Source organism: Topomyia yanbarensis, chromosome 1 (genome assembly GCF_030247195.1).
Source record: "Topomyia yanbarensis strain Yona2022 chromosome 1, ASM3024719v1, whole genome shotgun sequence".
In the NCBI taxonomy this organism is placed as follows: Eukaryota; Metazoa; Arthropoda; class Insecta; order Diptera; family Culicidae; genus Topomyia; species Topomyia yanbarensis.
This window is the reverse complement of record NC_080670.1, coordinates 191,400,505-191,423,646: the sequence shown is the minus strand read 5'-3', so window position 1 is coordinate 191,423,646 and position 23,142 is coordinate 191,400,505. Positions and strand designations below refer to the sequence as shown.

The 23,142-nt window shown below is 36.0% G+C and overlaps 1 protein-coding gene across 10 annotated transcripts in view; it reads right to left on the bottom strand.

Annotated features, from left to right (window-relative positions):
* Positions 1–23,142, bottom strand: part of LOC131685169 (sex determination protein fruitless) — a 624,000-nt gene that overhangs the window by 333,448 nt on the left and 267,410 nt on the right. The window contains exon 1 of one of the 10 annotated variants that reach the window (XM_058968780.1): positions 7,140–7,254. The exons of the other annotated variants lie outside the window; for them this stretch is intronic. The gene's annotated coding sequence lies outside the window, so the exon portion shown is untranslated. Of the gene's footprint in view, positions 1–7,139; positions 7,255–23,142 lie in introns of those variants that run through there. 10 annotated transcript variants of the gene reach the window in all.

The following is a 23,142-nucleotide window of genomic DNA, read 5'->3' as shown; positions in this document are numbered from 1 at the left end:
ACTTTCGAAAGTTTAGAAGAATTTGCCAACTCGAGAATGGCGTCAGAATGTATCGCTAGTTCTTTTTCATTCTGAAATGGAAATCGGTAGGGCTAACACCTACTACATCCCGAGATTAAGTTGTTTGCATGGGGTGATTGAACCATAAGCGGAAAACTTTATTTCATAATACCACTGCCAGCCAGTGAGATTTAGAGGGTTACACACATTTATAAGTCATATATACCAAGAAATTTAATAGAAAATTGATGAATATTTTTTCCAACTGAGTAGTTCAGTTCAACAAAAGTTACTAACGTTCAGAAACTTTCCCTCCTGTTTTTCCGATTTTTCTTTAAAAGAGCCTCTATATAAAATTGTAAGTCGTAAAACAATATGTAAAACTCGGATCAGATGGTTTTCTCTTTACTATGGTATTTGTGAACAATTGACTACAGCTGCTTTGAAAATTCATACACTTAGAAAACATATTCAGCCTTAACCAACTTCTGTCTGTGAGTGTTTTAGAGGTTAGAAATGGCTGTAACTTAAGTTGTTGTGTTCCAATCATGATGAAATTTCGAGATATTTTTAAAAGTGCAAATCAAACCTCGGAATGAAATCGTATAATGTCAATTGCGATTTAAATAGGGTTAAAAACAATTCTAATCGCTGTACTCTGCGGTGAATCCGTCTTCGAGAAGGTTGCAAATATTATTATATATTAGCAAATAAAAAAGTCCATCCGAAGTCTCAAGCAACGAACAGTGGCCAGAATCCAGATACGTAAGCTGTTCGAGCAAATGAAGATGAAACTCGATGGATGTGTTTTGATTGACGATGAAACCTATGCGATAGCCAATTTTTAAAAAATTTCGTTGTTCACTGATTTGATCGCGGAAAAGCTATGATTTGGCAAGGGATTTGTTCATGTGGCAAGGAAACCAGCGTTTTCGTGACAGATATCACTACGAATTCGGAAGTGTAGGAAGTTCCGCAAGAAACGAATGTTACTCTTAATTTAGTCCCATGGTGGTCCGTCAAGTTTTGGATATACTTAGCCAGCTGCCATTACTGCAAGGGTGTGCTGCAGCGACATTGGCCGGAAGAAGAATTGGTGGAAACAGCAGGCCAAGTCCGTGACTGAAGGTGTGCGCCGCATGAAGCAAAATATCAACAGAAACGTGGATTTATTTGAAATAACGATGAATGATTTGTTTCCATTGTTTTCGCAAAATAACATTTTATTACACTTTTTTCATCCTTAGAAAATTATTCGATTGAAAGAAGGATTAAGCAAGCATGTCGATCCACAGCTGCACATTCCCTGCCAGATCAACAACTTACCGGCACAGTTATCCGCAAAAACAGATTCATATTTCTTGGGAACAACTTAGCGACACCTGGCAACATAAAACGTCTATCTCGGAAGCTTTTTGAAATCCAATTTGACACACCTTTCATCGTCCATAAAGATGCATCCGTTTGATTTGGACAGCACCTGATCATACAGCTTTCGGGCCCGCATTTTTGTCGTACTGTTTTGTATTACGATCAGGCTCTGAAACCTTCCCGAAGGCGCAAATTTCGAACTGTACAGCACAGAGTTTGTTGATCACAACCACGTCCGACACCTTCCGAGAATAAGACGTTCCTTGAAATGTTTCAGAAGTGCACAGACAGTGGTTGTGGTTATCTTCAATTCATTTGCGATCCTCGTACCCGACCATGTCATGATTTCATTACTTTTAGGCTGAAATTTGAGGTTCCTTTCCCATCTTGTGTCCATTCGGGAAAACGGCAAACTTTTTCAAAAAATTGGCACATGATATCAAGACGAAAATTGTGAACATACTGCTGTCACAAGATTCTATAACCGACCACTAGGATCACTTCACCGGTCAAAAAACAGCGAACCGATTCTAAATATGCAGAGATTTATAGTTGAATCTAAATTAAATGAAGACGCACCAATACATTGCCTTAAAAATGTTTCAACATTTTTAAATGAATTTTAATCTCAAAATTATATTAATTTCATAACATAACACCATAACTCGTTTCTTTAAGCGATTTGTGTTCCCAGCGATTGGTATGGTAGATAACTTGAACAGAATAATAAATGAACGTGATTCTAAATTCTAAATTCTAAATTCTAAATTCTAAATTCTAAATTCTAAATTCTAAATTCTAAATTCTAAATTCTAAATTCTAAATTCTAAATTCTAAATTCTAAATTCTAAATTCTAAATTCTAAATTCTAAATTCTAAATTCTAAATTCTAAATTCTAAATTCTAAATTCTAAATTCTAAATTCTAAATTCTAAATTCTAAATTCTAAATTCTAAATTCTAAATTCTAAATTCTAAATTCTAAATTCTAAATTCTAAATTCTAAATTCTAAATTCTAAATTCTAAATTCTAAATTCTAAATTCTAAATTCTAAATTCTAAATTCTAAATTCTAAATTCTAAATTCTAAATTCTAAATTCTAAATTCTAAATTCTAAATTCTAAATTCTAAATTCTAAATTCTAAATTCTAAATTCTAAATTCTAAATTCTAAATTCTAAATTCTAAATTCTAAATTCTAAATTCTAAATTCTAAATTCTAAATTCTAAATTCTAAATTCTAAATTCTAAATTCTAAATTCTAAATTCTAAATTCTAAATTCTAAATTCTAAATTCTAAATTCTAAATTCTAAATTCTAAATTCTAATTTCTAAATTCTAAATTCTAAATTCTAAATTCTAAATTCTAAATTCTAAATTCTAAATTCTAAATTCTAAATTCTAAATTCTAAATTCTAAATTCTAAATTCTAAATTCTAAATTCTAAATTCTAAATTCTAAATTCTAAATTCTAAATTCTAAATTCTAAATTCTAAATTCTAAATTCTAAATTCTAAATTCTAAATTCTAAATTCTAAATTCTAAATTCTAAATTCTAAATTCTAAATTCTAAATTCTAAATTCTAAATTCTAAATTCTAAATTCTAAATTCTAAATTCTAAATTCTAAATTCTAAATTCTAAATTCTAAATTCTAAATTCTAAATTCTAAATTCTAAATTCTAAATTCTAAATTCTAAATTCTAAATTCTAAATTCTAAATTCTAAATTCTAAATTCTAAATTCTAAATTCTAAATTCTAAATTCTAAATTCTAAATTCTAAATTCTAAATTCTAAATTCTAAATTCTAAATTCTAAATTCTAAATTCTAAATTCTAAATTCTAAATTCTAAATTCTAAATTCTAAATTCTAAATTCTAAATTCTAAATTCTAAATTCTAAATTCTAAATTCTAAATTCTAAATTCTAAATTCTAAATTCTAAATTCTAAATTCTAAATTCTAAATTCTAAATTCTAAATTCTAAATTCTAAATTCTAAATTCTAAATTCTAAATTCTAAATTCTAAATTCTAAATTCTAAATTCTAAATTCTAAATTCTAAATTCTAAATTCTAAATTCTAAATTCTAAATTCTAAATTCTAAATTCTAAATTCTAAATTCTAAATTCTAAATTCTAAATTCTAAATTCTAAATTCTAAATTCTAAATTCTAAATTCTAATTTCTAAATTCTAAATTCTAAGTTCTAAATTCTAAATTCTAAATTCTAAATTCTAAATTCTAAATTCTAAATTCTAAATTCTAAATTCTAAATTCTAAATTCTAAATTCTAAATTCTAAATTCTAAATTCTAAATTCTAAATTCTAAATTCTAAATTCTAAATTCTAAATTCTAAATTCTAAATTCTAAATTCTAAATTCTAAATTCTAAATTCTAAATTCTAAATTCTAAATTCTAAATTCTAAATTCTAAATTCTAAATTCTAAGTTCTAAATTCTAAATTCTAAATTCTAAATTCTAAATTCTAAATTCTAAATTCTAAATTCTAAATTCTAAATTCCAAATTCTAAATTCTAAATTCTAAATTCTTAATTCTAAATTCTAAATTCTAATTTCTTTTAGAATTTAGATTCTAATAAAACAAAACACTGACGAAAATTTGATTCGCTCCAAATCCGTGCGATGCATCAGATTAAGAACATAAAACGCGCCAAATCCGAAAAAAATCGCGAAAACCGCGCAATCCGCGCGACCGTAGCAACCTTGTAGTTTGGAGAAATGAGAAAGGCAATTGCACCACTAGGTGGATTAATTAACGACTACTTGAGTCAATTTTTAACTGTTGTAGCGGCATTTAATTAGCAAGAAACTGGAAGTTTAAGGCATAGTACTCAAGGAAGAGCAAGGAGTTGAAGGAAGAAAGTTCAGAAAAGCGTGGAATGGGATCATAAGAGCAAGCTTAGAGTTCCCCGGCGACTTAACCTTTTGTCTTCTACCGCAGGAGTTAGGATATTTTGTCATTTGAAATGCGAATCACCTGAGTCTGCGGCATGTCCGGACGAGCGTAAAGTAACTTTGTACTGTATGCTGTCGGAACCGACTTCCGGTTCCGGTGAAGTTTGCAATAATTTCTCAGAAACCCGTAGCTGTTCCCTAAAATTTAACTTCAAAAACAAAACAAAATAATTGCCATTAGACGTTTCTAAAAAGTCTAAAAATAACAACCACACTCAGGAATCGATAAATGTGGACACCTTTCATAGTCCACGCCTTGGACCGCCGATTTTTTTCATTCGCCACTAGTAGACTATTTTCGTCGCAGACACAGCAGTCGTGCGAAAAATGATTAATTCAATAGAGCGGGTATAACACGTGTGCGTGTCAAAGAGTGCGATCACCGATGGTTCTAATGCACACCACTTCTGCTAAGCGTTACACGCTGATGCTATTATGATCGATAAAGACGGCAGCAGCGAACGGCGAAAAAGAAACAAAACGAAACGAAAACTACTGTTGTATTAGTTTTGTATCATTTATATGGCGGTGACATTTGAGTGCGAAACCGTCGCTTATCCGCGGACTGCTCTTATTTCATTTTTGATGTGTTTTCAACCTAATAAAGGGTAAATGGTTGTTATATCATTCTTTTGCCAGTTTTTCAAAGCATATTTTTTTAAACAACAAAAACGTTATAAGTTAGTTACAAATAAAATGTTCTCTTTGTAAAAACGAATGACGAATTTAAAAATAGAGACTTTCATTTTCATATTTTGTTTTCAAAAATGAAGGTAGAGTACTCTAAATAAATCAACGTAAAAATGGTTATTACAGACACTTTATATACAGACCAGCGAAGTGTCAAAAATTGCAGGTAAACGGACTGTCAAAAACTGAAGCCAAACGAGCATGATGGTATTTTGAGGGGAAGTATAGAGAGAAACCCATGTAAAACTACCCACTGAGACGTCCAAAAAATTGTTTCAAAATCGTTCAACACGGGTCCAATGATGGACGTTCGTTGAACGGTTATTTGGACGTTGTCCAAATTGGTCCAACGAACGTCCTTCATTGGACGATTTTGAAACCAACCGTTCTTAGAGGGTAATGGGATCTTCCGTTCAAGGTTGCTAGTTTTACTGTTTTTTGTCTCCCCCAGTCTGTGTATACAGTGTCTGTAGTTTTTATCCATTTTTGCCCATTTCTTGTTATCCTATCCATGTGACGCCCCTCGGTTAGAGCAGCGTATGTTATCTTTGTTTAAAGTTTTCGTTCAAATAAAAAACTGAAAAAACTGGAATACTCGATTAGAATTTTGGTTTTACAAATATTGACCAATTTTCACAGCAAAGAGATTGCGCTCACTTTCTTCACATTTCAAACAAAAGAGAGAAAACTGGAGTACTAGATTTGAATTTTAGCATTACAAATAATAGGCAATTTTCAAAACCAAGAGATTGTGCCCATTTTCTACACATTTCATGGATCTACATCACCGTAGCTCAATAGTATACATTGTCAGACCGAAAAATGACCATCCCTTCTAGATTTATTACCCCCGCGATGATAAAAACTACGTCAAAAGGCGACAACCTACAAACGGTATCTGGTCATGGTTCAATGTTTTGACGCAGATAGGATCTCTCTTTCTCATTTTATCTCTCTCTCTCACTTAGTCAAAGATTAGATATTTTTGTTCCCATTCACATTGCGGCAGATAAAAACAGTGAAAACTGAATATAGCTTGAATGTTATATAAAATACTGAATTCTATTTTGAAACAGTTTTCTTTTTCGGTGATGTACACGGACTATTAGCAGGATAGGATCAATGTCCTCTACTCGAATAGATTCTAATTCTGCCAAACTTATTTATAAAGTCCCAAATGTGCAAAATGATAGCCTTTTTTATTTACTTTCTCATCTTTGAATTACTCGTTCGATTCTACGTCTGCGCTTTAATTCTTTGCATAATTAGTGAGTTTGGAAGCTTCATCTTTCAATATATACTGCCAGAACTGCCAATTTGCAACTATTATGTTTGAGCTTAAAGAAGGAACAAACCCTAAATCATGGCCTACTATGTTCGAACCGCAGTTGTTAGTTGCATCATCCTTGAAAACAGCCCAGCCGCTCAATCATTTTTCATTTCTTTCTACAATCATTGGAATATCTTTCTACAGGGGTATTGACTAGGTTTTGAGACAATTTTTAAGCTTCTCGGATTGTTATTAGGGCGTCTTTATTCAACTTTACAAAAATGTTCCGGCACATTTCGAAGGACTACGAATTCGACTGGCATATTAATGGAAATATTTGGGGAGCACACGTTACTAAAAAAAGAGAAAGCAAATCAAGACAGACTCTCCCTTACAAATGGAACCCTTTTGAATAAGTTTTGTAAAATTTGTACTTTGATTGGATTTATATTGAAGAAAATAAGGTTGAATGAGAAAAATGGTCAAATTTCAAGTTAGGAATCAGTTTCTGCGGTGTCTTTTGATATTTTCGCAAACACTAGCCCTAATCGGATACATTCCGCACCGCAAAGGGTAATATTGTCAGGCTGGTGTTCGTCTACTTTCAGCTGGGTTAGATTAGATAAAGAATAGCCCAGAGAAGAGTGGAAAAACTGGTATGAAGAGTGATACCTAGCGTCAGTGATTAGTATTTGTATTTATAACAACCGTATTGTAAGCATAATTTTGGCGAAAAACAAATGATTGAGTTACATTCGTTTGAAATTTGCTGTAGTACGGCAAAGTTGGAGATTTTTTCTGTGATGTTTTTTATAGTTGTTAGTTTACTCACCTGTAGAATGTCGCATTACCAGATCGAAGAGAGAGAGCGTGAAAGAGAAACCAAAAGCAATTGAATTAGTTTATATTTCAAACATATTGTATAAACATTTTTCAACTAAAATTTATATAAATTTTTAAACTAGATCACACTTTTTTAATTGATACAATAAAATGGTAATAAAGTGATACTCTACTCGTACTGCTGAAAATTAGAAAAAGTTAATTATTGTAAAGTCGCCAACTACGGCAGAACACGTGACACGTTTTGATCCTCTGAAGTTTTTGGGTTAAAACAGAATATCTGATCGGGAAAATATGCATTAAGAAATTCAAAACAACACGAGAAGACTTTTTGAACCTGAATTTAAACAATTTTTGCCATTCACTTCCACCAATGATTACTGTCAAAAGCAAAACCGAGAGATTCGACTGAGTCGACTTCTTCCATTCATATTAGATATTGGGTTACGAATACCCAGCATTTGGGATATTTCGCTTACAATCGAGTAATAGCGACTCTGAAAGACACTCGGGTCACTTAACGTAAGTTACTAGAACTAAATAGTTTGATTGCCTATTTTCAGAAATATTTAGGAGCTTTCCGACAATGTTTCTGTTTGAATAATGGCATTTAGAGTGTTTTCAAAATAGAGAGAAACTGATGATTGACGTCAATTTGCAATTGCATGTGCCCTTTGAAAGCGGTGGTCAGTAGATGACAGAAATCGATGATTGACGCCATTTTCAAATCCAAGTTCTTCCAGGAAATAACAATACTATGAAAACCATCATCGAAATGAGTATCATCTAAAAGGGGGTGATCGGTAGATGTCAGAAATCGATGTTTGATACCATTTTCAAGTCCATGATGACGACTTCTGGTTAACATAACACTGAGACTGATCATTAGACGATGAAAATTGGTGGTTGCCATCAGTTTGGAATCCAAGATAACTGCTCATCGTCAACGTGAGTGCCATTTGAAAAGAAGTAATCAGTGGATGATGGAAATTGATGATTGACACCACATTTTTAAATCCAAGATAACGGATCCGGCGGTTACGGCAACTGTTATTTTTTTAGTTTGGAAGATACTTAACATTTATAGAATAAACGTCTGATCAAAGAGGTCACAAATAACTTTTTCCTTTTTAAAACCGATCAATATAAGAATAATGGATCGAGGGACGCTTCAGAATTCAAATTCAATTTACAATCTTGCTAGTTATTCGGTTGGGATTTGCGGAAAATCTAAAGTGCAGTGCAGAAGCAGCTCAAAACTTGAAGTAAAGTGAGGAATTAGAATAATTAACATTTCAAAGGAAAAAAACTATTTACTAACGAGAGTGATTTTGATCCATTCAACCAGAGATTTTTCGAGCACTCCAACGAAAGGAATCTTTTACTGATCAACAACGCTGACGATTTAGGATTGTCACAAAATGCCTGATAACATATTGGCTGTTCCCGGATGTAATATGTCTAAAGAATTCGTGTGCCTTGGGAAGCTACAAGGCTGAAATGTTTATGCACGTACAGTCGAAAACCACAATTACGAAGCAGATCTGGTATTATTTATTACTCACATAGAATCGAAAAAGAAATCTGGAGACTGTTATAAACGCTTTGTAACTTTAATGAAGCCGAAAACGATTAGATTTATTGCTTGAGACTGCACGATGTGGTTAAGAATGTTTATTTGTGAAATTTCTTCCAAACATTCGTTCGGATAGTAAAAATACGGCTAAACTACTATTACTCTATTACAAAACAATTTTGTGATTTATTTTTGGGAGTACTTGGGAGTTTTCGGGCACTGTGCAAGGTTACCATATTCACAGATTTTTTTTTCACAATTTTTGATCACAGATTCTTTTTTACAGATGACAGTTTTTTCGCATTTTGATGAACAGGATTCCATAGATTTTTTGAAATATTATGATTTTTCACAGCTTTTTGGGAAATTAATCAAAGATTTTCACATCTGGCATTGTGTCCATTTCGATAATGGCGCTTGGAAAGTTTTTAGCTGATGGTTGGCCCAATTTTAAAATCTAAGATGACTGCTTACGATCATCAAAAAAAATGAAAAATTCACATCGATATGGGTGGCCTTTGAAAGGGAGTAATCGGTAGATGATGGAAACTGATGATTGACGCCATTATGAAATTCAAAAATGGCATGACCCATTTTAGACACGGTCCGGTTTTGGCAACATCTTTGTTCTAGTTTGGAAGTTACGGAGCATTTTTGGGAAAACTTCTGATCAATGACAGACCGGAACAACTAATGACATTTAATCATTTAAGTCTGGTACTGGATCAAGGAATGCTTTGAAATCGCTTGATCACAAATCAATAACACTTATCAAAACAGTCCTCAGTGATTTGATTCTGATTCATAGTAAACCTAACCAGTTTTCCTTTTCATTACACACTGAGAATAAGTTCAAAATCGCTTTGCCATGGCTGTTAGTGTGACAAACTACCTACCGCTTCGTTACTTATTGACTGGACAAAATCTATAGTATCTTATCCCCGGCTGCGCAATGAAATGAGTGAGCTACAGCCATGCAGCTACCACGGGAAAACACAATTTCGAAGGACTTTGAGTACACTCGTGTTGAAACTTGCAGTCGTGCCCAGTTAACAAAAGTGGAAATGGAACTGAATCGCCGGTAAGTGATCAACATACAGCTACATCACTCCCGTAACTGTGTACTGGCCACGTTTCGAAAATGGGCTAATTTTCTAAACGTTAGCAGTACACAATTACCGATGTGATGTAACTGTAAGTAGGTCACTTTCTGGCGATTAACTTTCTTATTTTCTTATAATGAACTTCTATTGGATTTTCGGCGTTTTGCGGTCTGTTCTACTAGAACGGGTGATTTATACTGCTCGACGTTTCGGCCACTAATTATGACCTTTTTCAAGGGAAATACGTTATCATTCTTCGTTTGAGCGTCGTTTGCGGGGACGATCGGAGGTTTTATTAAATTAGCTTTAAAAAAATAAAGAAAAACCTCCGATCATCGGTAAACGACACTCAAAGAACAATAACGCATTTCCCTTGAAAAAGGCCAAAACCAGTGGCCGAAACGTCCAGCTGTATAAATCACCCGTTCTAGTAAAACACATCGCAAACGCCGAAAATCCAATAAATCTTCATCCGGTTGTCTCACCAAGTAAAAAACTTATAATTAACCTAATGGTTTAAGTGATGTAAGTGACACAGTAAATTGTTCGCTAGGATATGCGGACGAAAAATGTAGAACAAAGCCATAGTGTTGAACTGAAGGTTATAGGTTATGGGTAAAAATCAACTTATTTTTCAAAAAAAGACGCATCCAAAAATCTGTAGGACCTACAAAGTTAGTATTTTCAGTTGCTTAGATACTAAGCATCAATTTTGCTGAAGACACTATTCTTCCTAAACGTTACCACGAAGGTTTCAGATGACAAAAACTGATGGTTTACACCATTTTAAATTTCAACATGACCGCTTACGATTATCACGAAACAGTAGACACTATTATCGATATAGGCGTAATTTGAGCAGGAGTGGTCGGTAGATGATGAGAATTGATGATTGACGCCATTTTTAACCTCAAGATGGTGGCTTCCGAAAGGCTCGTTATTTTCTCACACAACTCAAGATCTACTGGACCAATCGTTGTGAAATTTGGTACTTTATTTATCTACATAATTCTCGAAAAAAGCGAATGAAACTTTTTTTTTAGATTTTTGTATTTTTCTGGGCACTCTGAAGAACAAAATCAGATTTTCGCTAAAAAACGTTATTTATTGCAAAAATTAATAATAATAATTTCGTAAAAAGCTCATTACCTGACGAATGATGCAAAGAACAGCGAAAAATATTTCAAATCGATTTACTGAGTAGATTTTGAATTGCACACTACATTTTCCGAGATGCCACCGGAAATACCTGCCAGTTGCCCAAATTTTCAACATTTTGCAATGAACATTTAGGAAAACATTTTTCAAATGAATTATTCAATACAAATTGACTGAATGGACTAACACTCTGTGTATCGCTTGAAAGAAACAAAAAACTGTTTTTGTTAACCTTCCCTTTTAAACAACACAATGAAAACCTTCATCAATATGGGTGCCAATAATTGAAAGGAAGTCATTTAAACGGCAGTAGTCGGTAGATGAGGGAAATTGATGATTGACACCAACTTGAAACCCAGGATGAAATGGTCCACTTTAGGAACGGTTCGGTTTTGGTAAAATCCTTTTCCAGTTTGAAAGTTACCTAGCATTTAATAAAAGCATCTGATCAAGTAGGAGAGATTAAGTGATTTTTTGCTAGCTAAAAACTGCAAGGAAAAAATGTCACATTTCAAGGAATCCATCATTAGATAGTTTTTCCTTGAAATGAAACATTTTTCCTTTACAATTTTGTTTTGACTTTTACTTATTTGCATCTTTTCGCTGAATATTTTTGAGATTCCGCTTAACGATTGCCAAAAATAGTTTTCAATTGCGAGCAAACTAGGGTGAGTTCGAAGGTTGTTCGTTTTTGGGCAGGTTTTTGCAAGCATTTCTTGAAATAAATATCTTGATTGACAGTGACAGCTGTCACAAAAGTTTTGATTTCGCCACAAGTGCAAATCGCCTGCCAAACGATGGATTTTTTTAGGAAATTTCGACAACTAGAACCTTTCTCTTTTCAGTTCTGTAAAACTCTTGACCAGGAAGATGCTGGAAATCTAGTGTCGGATTCTGATGAGACGAAGCCGAAAGTAAATAATGTTTTTAAACAGATAGTTTCAAAAATTCACTATGGCCACCAAGCCGGAGTTATCAAAGAATAAAATCTCTCCTCACGTGACATAAACTCTGAAGTTTGATATACTTTACTGCTGTATTATACGAAAAATAAATAAGAATTTATTATGCCAACTTTCATTCGTTCTACCTTAAGACTCTCGTATATAGTTATTTACCAAAAATCAACGCGTAAAAGAGAAATCCCTTCTGAATTACCTCAGCTACAAAATTATTATTCTGACTAAGCTTCACCAAACTACCCTTTTTGCTGTGCTGTGCTTACACAGAAAAGACAATCAAAGAAGATCTGTCTTCTGAAGCCTTCATCCGTTTGACCTTTCCCAAAAAAAAAATCCTAACCCAACCCGAAACGAAAAACCGCCCAAAGTAACGACATCAACCGAAACAAAAATAAGAAAAACATGCCGAGGTAACACAGAATAGGGCATCTATTGATTTTCCCCGTGCTTCACAGGGCCAGCCACCAACACACGCAACACCCGAGAACACCCCATGACATACGAACATCCGCTCCAACACGCACATACGCACGAGACAAAAACCGATCTAACCTTCAAAGTTCCTTGGCAATAATTTCGCAGTAAAAGACCAACCCTCAGCTCAGCCATGTTGGAAAGAAGCTGTGAATCCGGAACGAGACGACCGGCCCGGCCCGGCCGGCTAATCAGGGCGTCATCGTCGTCGTCGTCTACGCCGGGGAAGACGACGGGTGCGGACGCAGACGAATCTCGTCAAATCTAGGGCAACACGAAATTCACTCTCACTCTCGTTTGTCGGGTCGCGCTTCGTCCGTCAGATTTGACTGCGAGACCCGCGAGAAGAAGAGTGTAGAAAATTTCGAATGCTATTGCGTCGCAGGAAGGGCAGCAGACTCTCCTGCGTTTGCCACCGCCGCCGCCGCCAGACGGCGGTCGGTCGGTTGGTTGCCGACAGAGTAGGCGGCGGTGGTGAGGACGACATCCAAAAACTACCCTCCTCACACGAACACACACACAGAGACCGTGGCACGGTCGGTAGGAAGATGTGATGGAACAACGGCAGCCATCGCCGGTTACATTAATAGAATCCTCACACCAGCGCAGACGACCTTGAAAGCGGTGCGGAATTCCGAGAACGAGAGCACCCTAGGTAATGGCAACACGGATGGCGGTGTTGGGGGCGATGGAGGGCGGCGACCATCAGACGCTGCCACTGGTGGTGCTTTCGCCGAAATCGGGGAGACGGCGTAAAGTGTGAATACCGAATTCTTGGAAAAGGGTGGCGAGGATAGACCGCTGCTGCTGTTGCCTGAAGCTTTCGCAATAAAAGGGCGGTTTTGCTTTTCTTGAATTTCCGATGAAACGGACTGTCACATCACGACGAGTGCTGCTGGAATCGATTCGGTTAGGAAACAACGGTTGCTCTCGCTTTAATTTGGAAGATATTTTTTATCAGGAACTGGACACTCTAACTTTAATTGTGCTTTTCGAATGGTAAATTTTGAAAAAATGAAAAGAATCTTTGATACTCTTCTATAGCTGGTCGATTTCTTATGTGTATATATAGTGGTAATGGTCCTGTTCTCACCCTTTTCCTATCGTTACAAAAATGGCATGAAATGTGAGTGTGCTTTACAAATATGGCAGTCGCTGTTCTAACCAGCGACTTCAATTTGTAAGGCTCATCTGAAGATCGTTGGTTAGAGCAACGACTGTCACCTTTGTTCAAGACTCGTAGTGCGAAAATTGGAACACTCACTGCACTCAAACACGATCATTTTATCATATTCAGACAGACCACTTTTGTTATTTATGGACTTTTTGTTATCATACTGGTTCCTAGGCACGAAACAGAGATATTGATACCAATTTACAAGCAATCTATCGATTGAAGGCCGGGTCATTAACAAAATAGTACGGTGCACTTATTAAATGGGCTACACGGTAACATTAACCAAGAGAATAGATACTTTAATCTTGAATTTAGGTACATTAAGTTTGTGCCTTTCACTGGCCTCTAATGTAGTTTTCCCACATTTAACTTATTGAACGATATCCCGTTGCCAGACGTTTCAAAAACTTATGAATTTCAGTACTCTACTACTACTATTACTACAAATTACTTGCCAAATCAGATGTTTTTTATTCGAAACTTTCATCTTTTACATTTTTTATAGACAGTCTAACCAGGTGACCAACAGTTCGAACTACAGGTCGGACTCGATTATCCGGGGATTCGATTATCCGGGGATTCGATTATCCGTGATTCGATTATCCGGGGAAAATGATTCGATTATCCGGGTGTTTTGAAAAAAATCAAATTTCAACTATAATGTCTAATTATAGTGCTAATTCCATCATTGCCGTCAATAGAACGTTTTTTTCGGGCAATTGGGGGGTCTAGGGTTAACCTCCTCTCAAATTTTAACCTACCTCAAAAATAGCTTATATATGGGTTATTCCGCGCAAAGTGACCTAATGAAACAAAACTCGACCATCATGGATTGGAACCAGTTTTGAAGAAATTGTTCATTTAGAGATAATATATAATAACCTAAATTGTTGTGTCGTTTAAACAGCCCCTCAGTCCATGGGAACACTCTTAACTGTTATGTGTCCGACGCGGTACTCGGATACCTTTTTAGGTTGCAAATAATGAAATTCCGATGTTTTATCCTTAGCTGGAAATTGAAACTTTGTGACATCTTAGAACTTCACTAAGTCAAGCTTTTGGGATAATAATGTTTTTGATATAGTAAGAAGGGAGTGAGGAGGGTCTCCTGAATGTTTTACTATGTCACAGGCCGACGTGGATACCCGGGTACCCCCAAAACTGAAATGCCAATAACTAAGGTAATTTCCAACCGATTTTGATGCTTTTGGGTGTTTTGGATTCAAGAACTCATCCACTTTTAAACTTGGTAAAAATAAATCGGGAATCCGGATTTCCGGAAGCATGTTCCAGTGCTTGGATACTATTTGTGAATTTCAATGGAATACTAGCAATATGGGTATCAAAATTCTTGGCATAGCATCAATAGGCTGTACCTCGTGGTATTGGAACCATTTGGTGATTTCACCCCGAAACAGACATTCCGGAGCAGGCTCCCGTAGGGCCGTGAATGGCCATTCCATTCCAATTCCATTTTTCAAACTACCATAGGATCCCGCAACAATAAATAACAGGCTTCTGAGACAATTTGAAGAGTTTTGATACTCATTTTGCTAGGGCATTATTTAAATTTACAAATCATACCCTAGTACTGGAACATTACTCCGGAAAATCCGGATCCATTCATTGGGTTCAATGTTACAGAATTCAAAAGTGGACGAGTTCCTGAATCTAAAACATCAAGTGTCAAAATCGGTTAGAGGAAGCCATAGTTATGAGCATTTTAATTTTTGGGTACCCTGGTACCCTCGTTGGCCTGTTATAGGTGTTTTTTTTTGTTGGACACATAACAGTTAATTTCAACAAATTGTTTAAAAAAATGTTTTTCTTCGGATTATATCTCTGGTACTGTTTGCACTAGAATCAATCAGCGAGATATTTTTTTTTAAGATTTGTTTAGGGATTTCAAAAAAAATGAAAAGTTTTTAATGCCAATATTGCCAAATATGCAACTTTTTAATTTTACACTAAAAGTACATTTTTCTCGTAATACATCGGTTACTGTAGGCCACATACAACGTCATTATACCCACATTGCTCGGTCGGTTTCTGGCTATCTCTTGGGATTATGATGACATGCTTCTCAGGATTCTGTTTGGGATACTTTTCAAGATTCTGATCGAAGTTTTCTTAGCATCCCAATGGAATCTATTTCAGAGCTTCAATTCAACATTTATCCGTATTTCTACGGTTTTTTCTCTAAATTTTGATGCAGGGTTCTAGAGAAAAACTTCTTAAATGTCTAGTGGAATCTTTCTCAAGATAGAATTCCGCTGAAGATTGTGCTTTATTCCAGATACTGATAAAATCATGGTCCTATTATCATTGGAATCCGGTGTAATGTTCTGATGAATATCCTGCTTTGAGTTCCAGTCGACTTTGACACAAATAATATTGCTCTTCTCCCATTATCCCCTTCAATAAATGATTCCTGCTCAGAATTCCAATAGCATCTTTAACCCGTTCGTGCCCTTCTGGTTGATGAACAACCATGTTTCTATATGACTATAACTTTTGGTTTACACAACGCCAAGTAAGGCTAATAACTGCGACTAAGATCTTTCATTTGAGCACTAAAAGTTATAAATATTAGCATTAGAACAGAAGTTATTACAATTAATCTGATTGGGTTCCGCTGAAGCAGTGCTGCCAGGGATAGTTTCTGTTAATGGCGAAATGAAATTTTGGAATATTTTCTTAGCCTGGGAATATTATTGAAAACTGCTGAAACTTTCTAATTTAGATTGCTCTCAATTACCTTTTCTATGCAATTGCACTAGATCGGAAGGTAAATATTTAGCAGCTGCAAAAGAAGCACCTATCTTTCTTAAACCAGGTTTTTCGTGTTTCTTGACGCCAACAGTTTTAATGAAAAATAGTTTTGGGACCCTATTGGCGGTAGAAAAAAGTTGGTCAAGAAACGGTTAACGAGATTCTGAAAAGAGACCCGGCCGTCACTGAAGGTGATTTCAATTCTAGGGTAGCTCAAGCAAAGATGGATGATAGGCTATGTAAAGAGGGCGCAGGAGAACTTCTCGCTGAGGCGCCCGGGAACCTGGTAGTCCTTCGCTAGTGACAAGTATGAGTGGGACAGTTTGCGAAGACTACACGCGTAGTTATTACCTGACAATCCAGTATTGGTCAACTAAATGATGCTACAAGGACAAGGACAAGGATCTCTTTGTGGGTGCGCAACACGCACTCTTCTAATTAGAATTACTAGACATGTTAGCTGTGCTATGTGACACTCCACGTAAATTGAACTGGAGCCGAGAAACAGACGACCCCCAGTTTACTTACTAACTTTATTTTTTCTGGTATTCGAGTAATCGAATCAGTTACCACGGAAAATCTAAGCCCTGGGTAATCGAGTTTGACTTGTATTGCAAAAGACACACCTTATTAAAAAGTTTATCTTAGAATTCTTGTACAAATAGCTATAAACAACTGATACATATCGTTAACTCGTTACCAATATGAATAATAAATGAAAACCAACTGAAAATGCAAATCACACCCTGAAAGTCTGAAAAATCGACTAGGGCCAAAATAGGTACATTTACATTTACCATAATAGGAAAATTTTCCCTGGTCATTTTATTTCCAATTTCTCCACGAATGAAGCTTAAATTCATGAAATAACGCAAAAAAAAGTTTGATTCGATTATCCGGGGTGAGATTTTTTTCAAATCCCCGGATAATCGAGTCCGACCTGTAATGAATGTTTTTCGGTTTACACATCTACATTAAGAGAACGCACAATTGAACAGGTTGATGACAGTTTAATCCGCGGCAACAATGTATATGGGAAAATTTGGAGTACAGCGGATTTGGGAATTGGACCTTTAAAAGAACACTGTATAATCACTACTGATTGAAATGAATGAAGGCATCGTGATCCGCGAACACAGTGCGGAATTGTTTCACAGCAGAAGAAACATGCATCAATTCAGCTACATGGAAAGGTAAGTCACAGACAAACAGACGTAACATCTGTTGAACACATTGCACAAAATGTGATTCTGGCAACCATGGGAATTTTTTTTTTCAACCGAAGTACTGGCAACAATGCCCACACCGGTTGTCAACTGCAAGATAGTAGATGAAAGGTAGGAGCATTGTTGCAGTTGTTAAATTTGAAGAGCGAAATAGAAAAATCGCCTATGTCACGTACTTCAATTTCCATAGCATAATAACGACACTTTATGCACAGACTAACGAAGTCAAAAAGTGCAGCCAAATGAGCATGAGGGTTTTGAAAGGGGAAGTGCAAGAGGAAGCCCATGCAAAGCTTATGGGAGCTTCCGTGATGCCAGTTTACATACATGGTTGCTAGTTTTATTGTTTTTCTCCGCTAGTATGTTATATAAAGTGTCTGTAATAATAACTACAATTGACAAATTTAAAGAATGTAGAATGTCTGCATTTTAAAAATCCTACAGCCATTTATTGTTACGGGAAGTTAGGCAACACCAAAATTGTTTTTCTTTTCGTGTGAAGAAATCAATTCTTATCGTTAATTGGTCGTAAGATTGATTTTTGTCTCTATTTACTCTTCTTTGCCGTCGCGCTTTTGGAATCCCGGAGACATCAGGAACTCTTTATTTTATTTTTCAAACTGGCGTTTGCTTTTACTATAAAAACAAGGTTATGTAGCCTAAAAAGTTGGCTGTGTTATCGAGGTAATTGGATCAAGATCGCAGAGAAACAACCCCTAAAATTTCCTTGCCAATATCAAGATCAATTCGCATCAACGATTTCATTTTTAGTTTTTCGTAAATGAAAACTCACTATGTAGGTTATGGGAGAATTTAATTTTATAAAATTCTAAGCTGATGGTTCACCACGATGATTCTGCATACGAGTACATGACACTACTTTCCCTTTCAACGAGATCTTTGATCTTTCTCTTGAGTGCAAACTATGCTCGATGTGTTGGTCTTCTACGGAACTGTATCCTAACGCAACCTAAATATGTAGTTATTATCATTCATAATAATCTCACGACTTGATGTTTTATCACTTGTTAGGTTGTGACTGATCATTAAACATATCTAGATTGAATATGGCCTCAGCATATCTTTAGTTTCCATAGCATAAATTGGCAAGATCTTAAAATGTATCTGCTCACCGATCGACATCGTGCAGGAAACTACGAGATGATTTTGAACAATTCTTGTCTTGGACACTTCGTCAGGAATACATTTCACATTTCTGGACCATTGTTGTCATTTTTCTTCGATAAAACAAACGAATATGAAGGAGAAAAACAAATAACGTGGTGGGCTTTTCTGTGGCCAGAGGTTTTGATTCGGTTCAGTCATAATTATTTTTATCGGTAGTTTCGAGATAATAAAGTATCACTAAGTGTTCGAATCGGAAGATCCGTGGTGAAGTTCATCCTTTTCTCTCTTTTCAACGTGCACAAAAGAATCAGCATGCTTGTTCGGATCTTTATGTTTATTTATTTTATGGGTCGCGGACGCCATGTTCAATTTGACGTGTATAAAACTAATACATTCAAAAGTGACGAATGCTTCCACCTTTTTTCCCCTTCATCTTGGTTTTCGGGTGCTTGCGGTAACGAAGTGACGCATTATGGCTATGTGTCAAAATCGCTTCACAAGCGCCACGCTCGGTGAGGTGGCGCATTTTTCATAATTCAAATCGACCGTTTTTTCTATGGGCGATGAAAATTCATCTCGTGTTACGTCTGTTTGTCTGTGGGTAAGTCATCTGACTAGTAAACCTAGGAAATCAGCACTGCATGCCATTCGACGAAAAGTAAATATAACGAAACCAATTCTTGTTTTGCTAATAAGTCCACGACGGAATCTTTCTGGAGTTCAACAACGCTGACAACTCGTGGCTCTTAAAACGTGTAGCATGACAGTTTTGGCTATTTTTGGCGATTATTTATCTTCTTGCCCGTGAAAGAACCATATTGGTCCTTAGTATTACGAAATGGTTTGTTATCTGCTATCATCGCACGAGAAGCATACTTATTTTTTAGCCACAAGAGGCTTTATTTTGGAACTTCGTGTGTACTATACGCCGCTACTCACCTCTTTCCTGGAAGACTTGAAAAAACTGGTCCCAGCCAATCAGTGGCGTCCAGTGCCAGGTACGTGCCATCGTCCATGTTCCCCACCACGTTGCGCTTCACAGAAAAGATATCCTTGAAGAGCACATTTAGTCACTCCTTTTCGGTGGCCGCTTACGCTTTCGACATGGCCGGCTCGATTTTTGCTTCCTCGTGACCTTGTCTTCCGTATTCCGCTTCAGCGTTTGCTGCACCTTCCGATCACGCGAAACCTTCGGATGGTCGGAACCTGCCTTGCACTCGGTGCTTTTATCTCAGGCTCATGATCTCAGGATCTTAGTCACGATTTTTGATATTTTTTGTCACGAGTAATGTGATTTATGTTCATAATTTCAGGAACTTTGCCATGGTTTTCGTGATTTCTATTTACGTTGTCGTGATATTTTAGTCACGAGTAGAGATTTATGTTTATTTATGTTCTTGATTTCAGGATCTTAGTTACGATTTTTGACATTTTTGTCACGAATAGTGTGGTTTATGTTCATGATTTCAAGATCTTAGTCACGATTTTCGTAATTTCTGCTCACGTTATCCTGATATTTTATTATAGGGCTTACATTTCAATTTGATAGGTGATAAGACAACACACTGAACCTTATCAAATGAATAACGTTGTTCGAGGGCCTAATAGTTTTCTTATATCTACTGCTCGTACCTATTACTGGCCGCTAGTAGCTGAACATTTCATGGAAAAGTGCATGGAACAAAAACGATTCCACGAATATTACCCCAAATTTCATTACCATTCATTACATTACCATGTTGCATGAAATTGAACATGATAAGGAATATATTTTAAATATTACAAGCACACAAAATATATCGTAGATCATGTACTATGAATCATGAACTAGTTCACGAATCCATGAACAATATTTCATAATTTTGTGAACTATTTGACGAGCACAAATTGTCAGACGTATACTAGGTATCATGAACCATGCTCAGTTGCGTTTCGGCTTCGCCTCATCAGCAACCGACACTAACTTATTGTCGGAATAGATTAGCGCCGGCCTCCTTAGGGTGAAATATAGCATAGTGCTTTCGCATAGGCCTGCTAAGCCAAGACAAGTTTCGGCTTCACTGCGTCTCATCGGCATAAACAGAACTTCTGCTCGAACGGGACATCACGTTTGATCAGTCGTTCGATTGAAGTGCAAAGTGTGTTTTAGTTTTAAGGGATTTGCGTCAAGCCGGCGCTACTCTATTCCGACAATAAGTTAGTGTCGGTTTCTGATGAGGCGAAGCCGAAACTCAACTGAGTATGAAATAAGGATTTGTGCCCTCCTGTACAAAGACTGGTTTTACCAACAAATTTTCACCCTAGTGAGAAATTTTGGTTTTTACCAAATTTTCCTCCTTAGGGTGAAATATAGCATAATCATGAACCAGTTCACGAATACATGAACAATATTTCATGATTTTGTGAACTATTTCACAAGCATGAATGGATATTGGATCGTGACTAATATATTAGGAATCATGCATTAGTTCACGAGGATTGAAGGGATTCATGAATGAAATTCCGAGTTTCGTGAACTAGTTCACGAGAAAATATCCAGAATGTTTTGATTTTGTGAACTAATGTTCCTAAATCAATGAACAACATCATGAGTTAACCTTTGGTTTTATGAATAATATTCATAAAGTTGTGAACTAGTTCACGTACGGAACATCGATTTGGTAGTGACATGGCGACAACCGTGACTGAAGTTCACAATACAAAAACAGATGTTTCCACCAACAAAAGCGTTATGCGGGCGTTACTGAAGAGAAATTGAACATAATTATAAAACACATGATTTTTGTTTATGGTCCTGTTTTCGTAACGTAAAAACGTGGTTGTTCCAGAATTCGTGGAACTTTATTCACGATTTTGGGAGCAATTTTTTTCCGTGTGAGTATATGAAGCAAACTGCAGTTCTGCTGCACAATAATCAGAAATGAGGCATGATGACAGAATGAGTCCAAGAATCGGGTCATTAAGCCATATGCTGTTTTTTTTTATTTTTTCCGATGTAGTTGACGCTAAAGATCTAACTTTTTTTTTGACATTTGTGTATACAAAATAACAAATAAAAATAATTTTGTAAAATTGAATTATCACTACCTTGATCCCTATACTTTTGCTGGGATAACTGTCAAAAATGCTAACCGATGTGACCAAATTCACTGTTAAGGAAGAACGACAGTGTCAAACGAGGTGTTTACATTTTTTTGTAAATCAATTAAAATCAAAAGTTTTAAAGGTTAAAAAATATATTGTTATATTTAGAAAGATGAGCTTTATCGGTTTATGAATTAAAAGTAGAGTTGTATTCTTCATTTAACAACCCAATCGACTAATTCGGCAAACAAATCCATACTGTACTTATTCTCTCAAAGGGGCCAAATTGGGGTCAACTGCCTAACTAACTTAAAGTTAAGTCTGGATTTTCGGATTCTCCTCGTTAATACCTAACAGCTGTTTGGGCCGCTAGTTAGACAAGAAATCCAAAAATGACACGCAACATACACGCACCGTTAAAACAACTGGTCGGGGACGGATGTCCCGGTGGTACATAAGTTCTAATTTTACACTGATGAGGAGCAAGGTAAGCCGAAACTTTTGTGGCTATTACACTAATATAGCAATATGCTTATTCTTCTAGGAAACTAAATTGGGGTTAACCTAGTGACCGGACATCCCGGATTAGGTGGGACAGTCCCTGATTTCAACATCTTGTCCCGTATGGTAAAGCTTCCTGGAAAATGTTCCGTATTTTCCGAAATGATTATTTTTATCCCAAAATACCCATATTGTTATACCATGTTCACACTACATAGTTAAAACACGTTATAATAATTAGTACAGACACTTTACATAACAGACTTGCGGAGAGAAAAACATTAAAACTAGCAACCATGAATGTAAACTGGCATCACGGAAGCTCCCATAAGCTTTGCATGGGCTTCCTCTTGTACTTCCCCTCTCAAAACCATCATGCTCGTTTGGCTGCAATTTTTGACACTTCGCTAGTCTGTGTATAAAGTTTCTGTAACAATTAGCAACAAGAAAAATGTCATCAAGACAGCGTAAAAACCCGTTTTAACTCATAGTGTGAACGTAGTATTACTTTCATATTGTACAAAACACTCATAAAAGTTTTAAGTCGTGCTGCCTGTCTTCGAACTACGTGGGGAACGTTCAAATTGAGTCAATGTATTGTGATTGTCACGGTCACGACTTCTAATATGAGCCACTTGAAATATTCCTCCCCAAAAAGTGAAATTGGTTTAAAACCACGTTTTGCGTAAAGGGCACAGATCCTAATCGCGTAAGTCCAGGGCTTTGCATTTCGACTTTGTTTCTTTAGAGTCATGAATCTTGGCCACTGCGCCAGACTGTCCAAAATTGGAAAAACTATTTGTGAACACACTAAACGACTCCCAACGTACG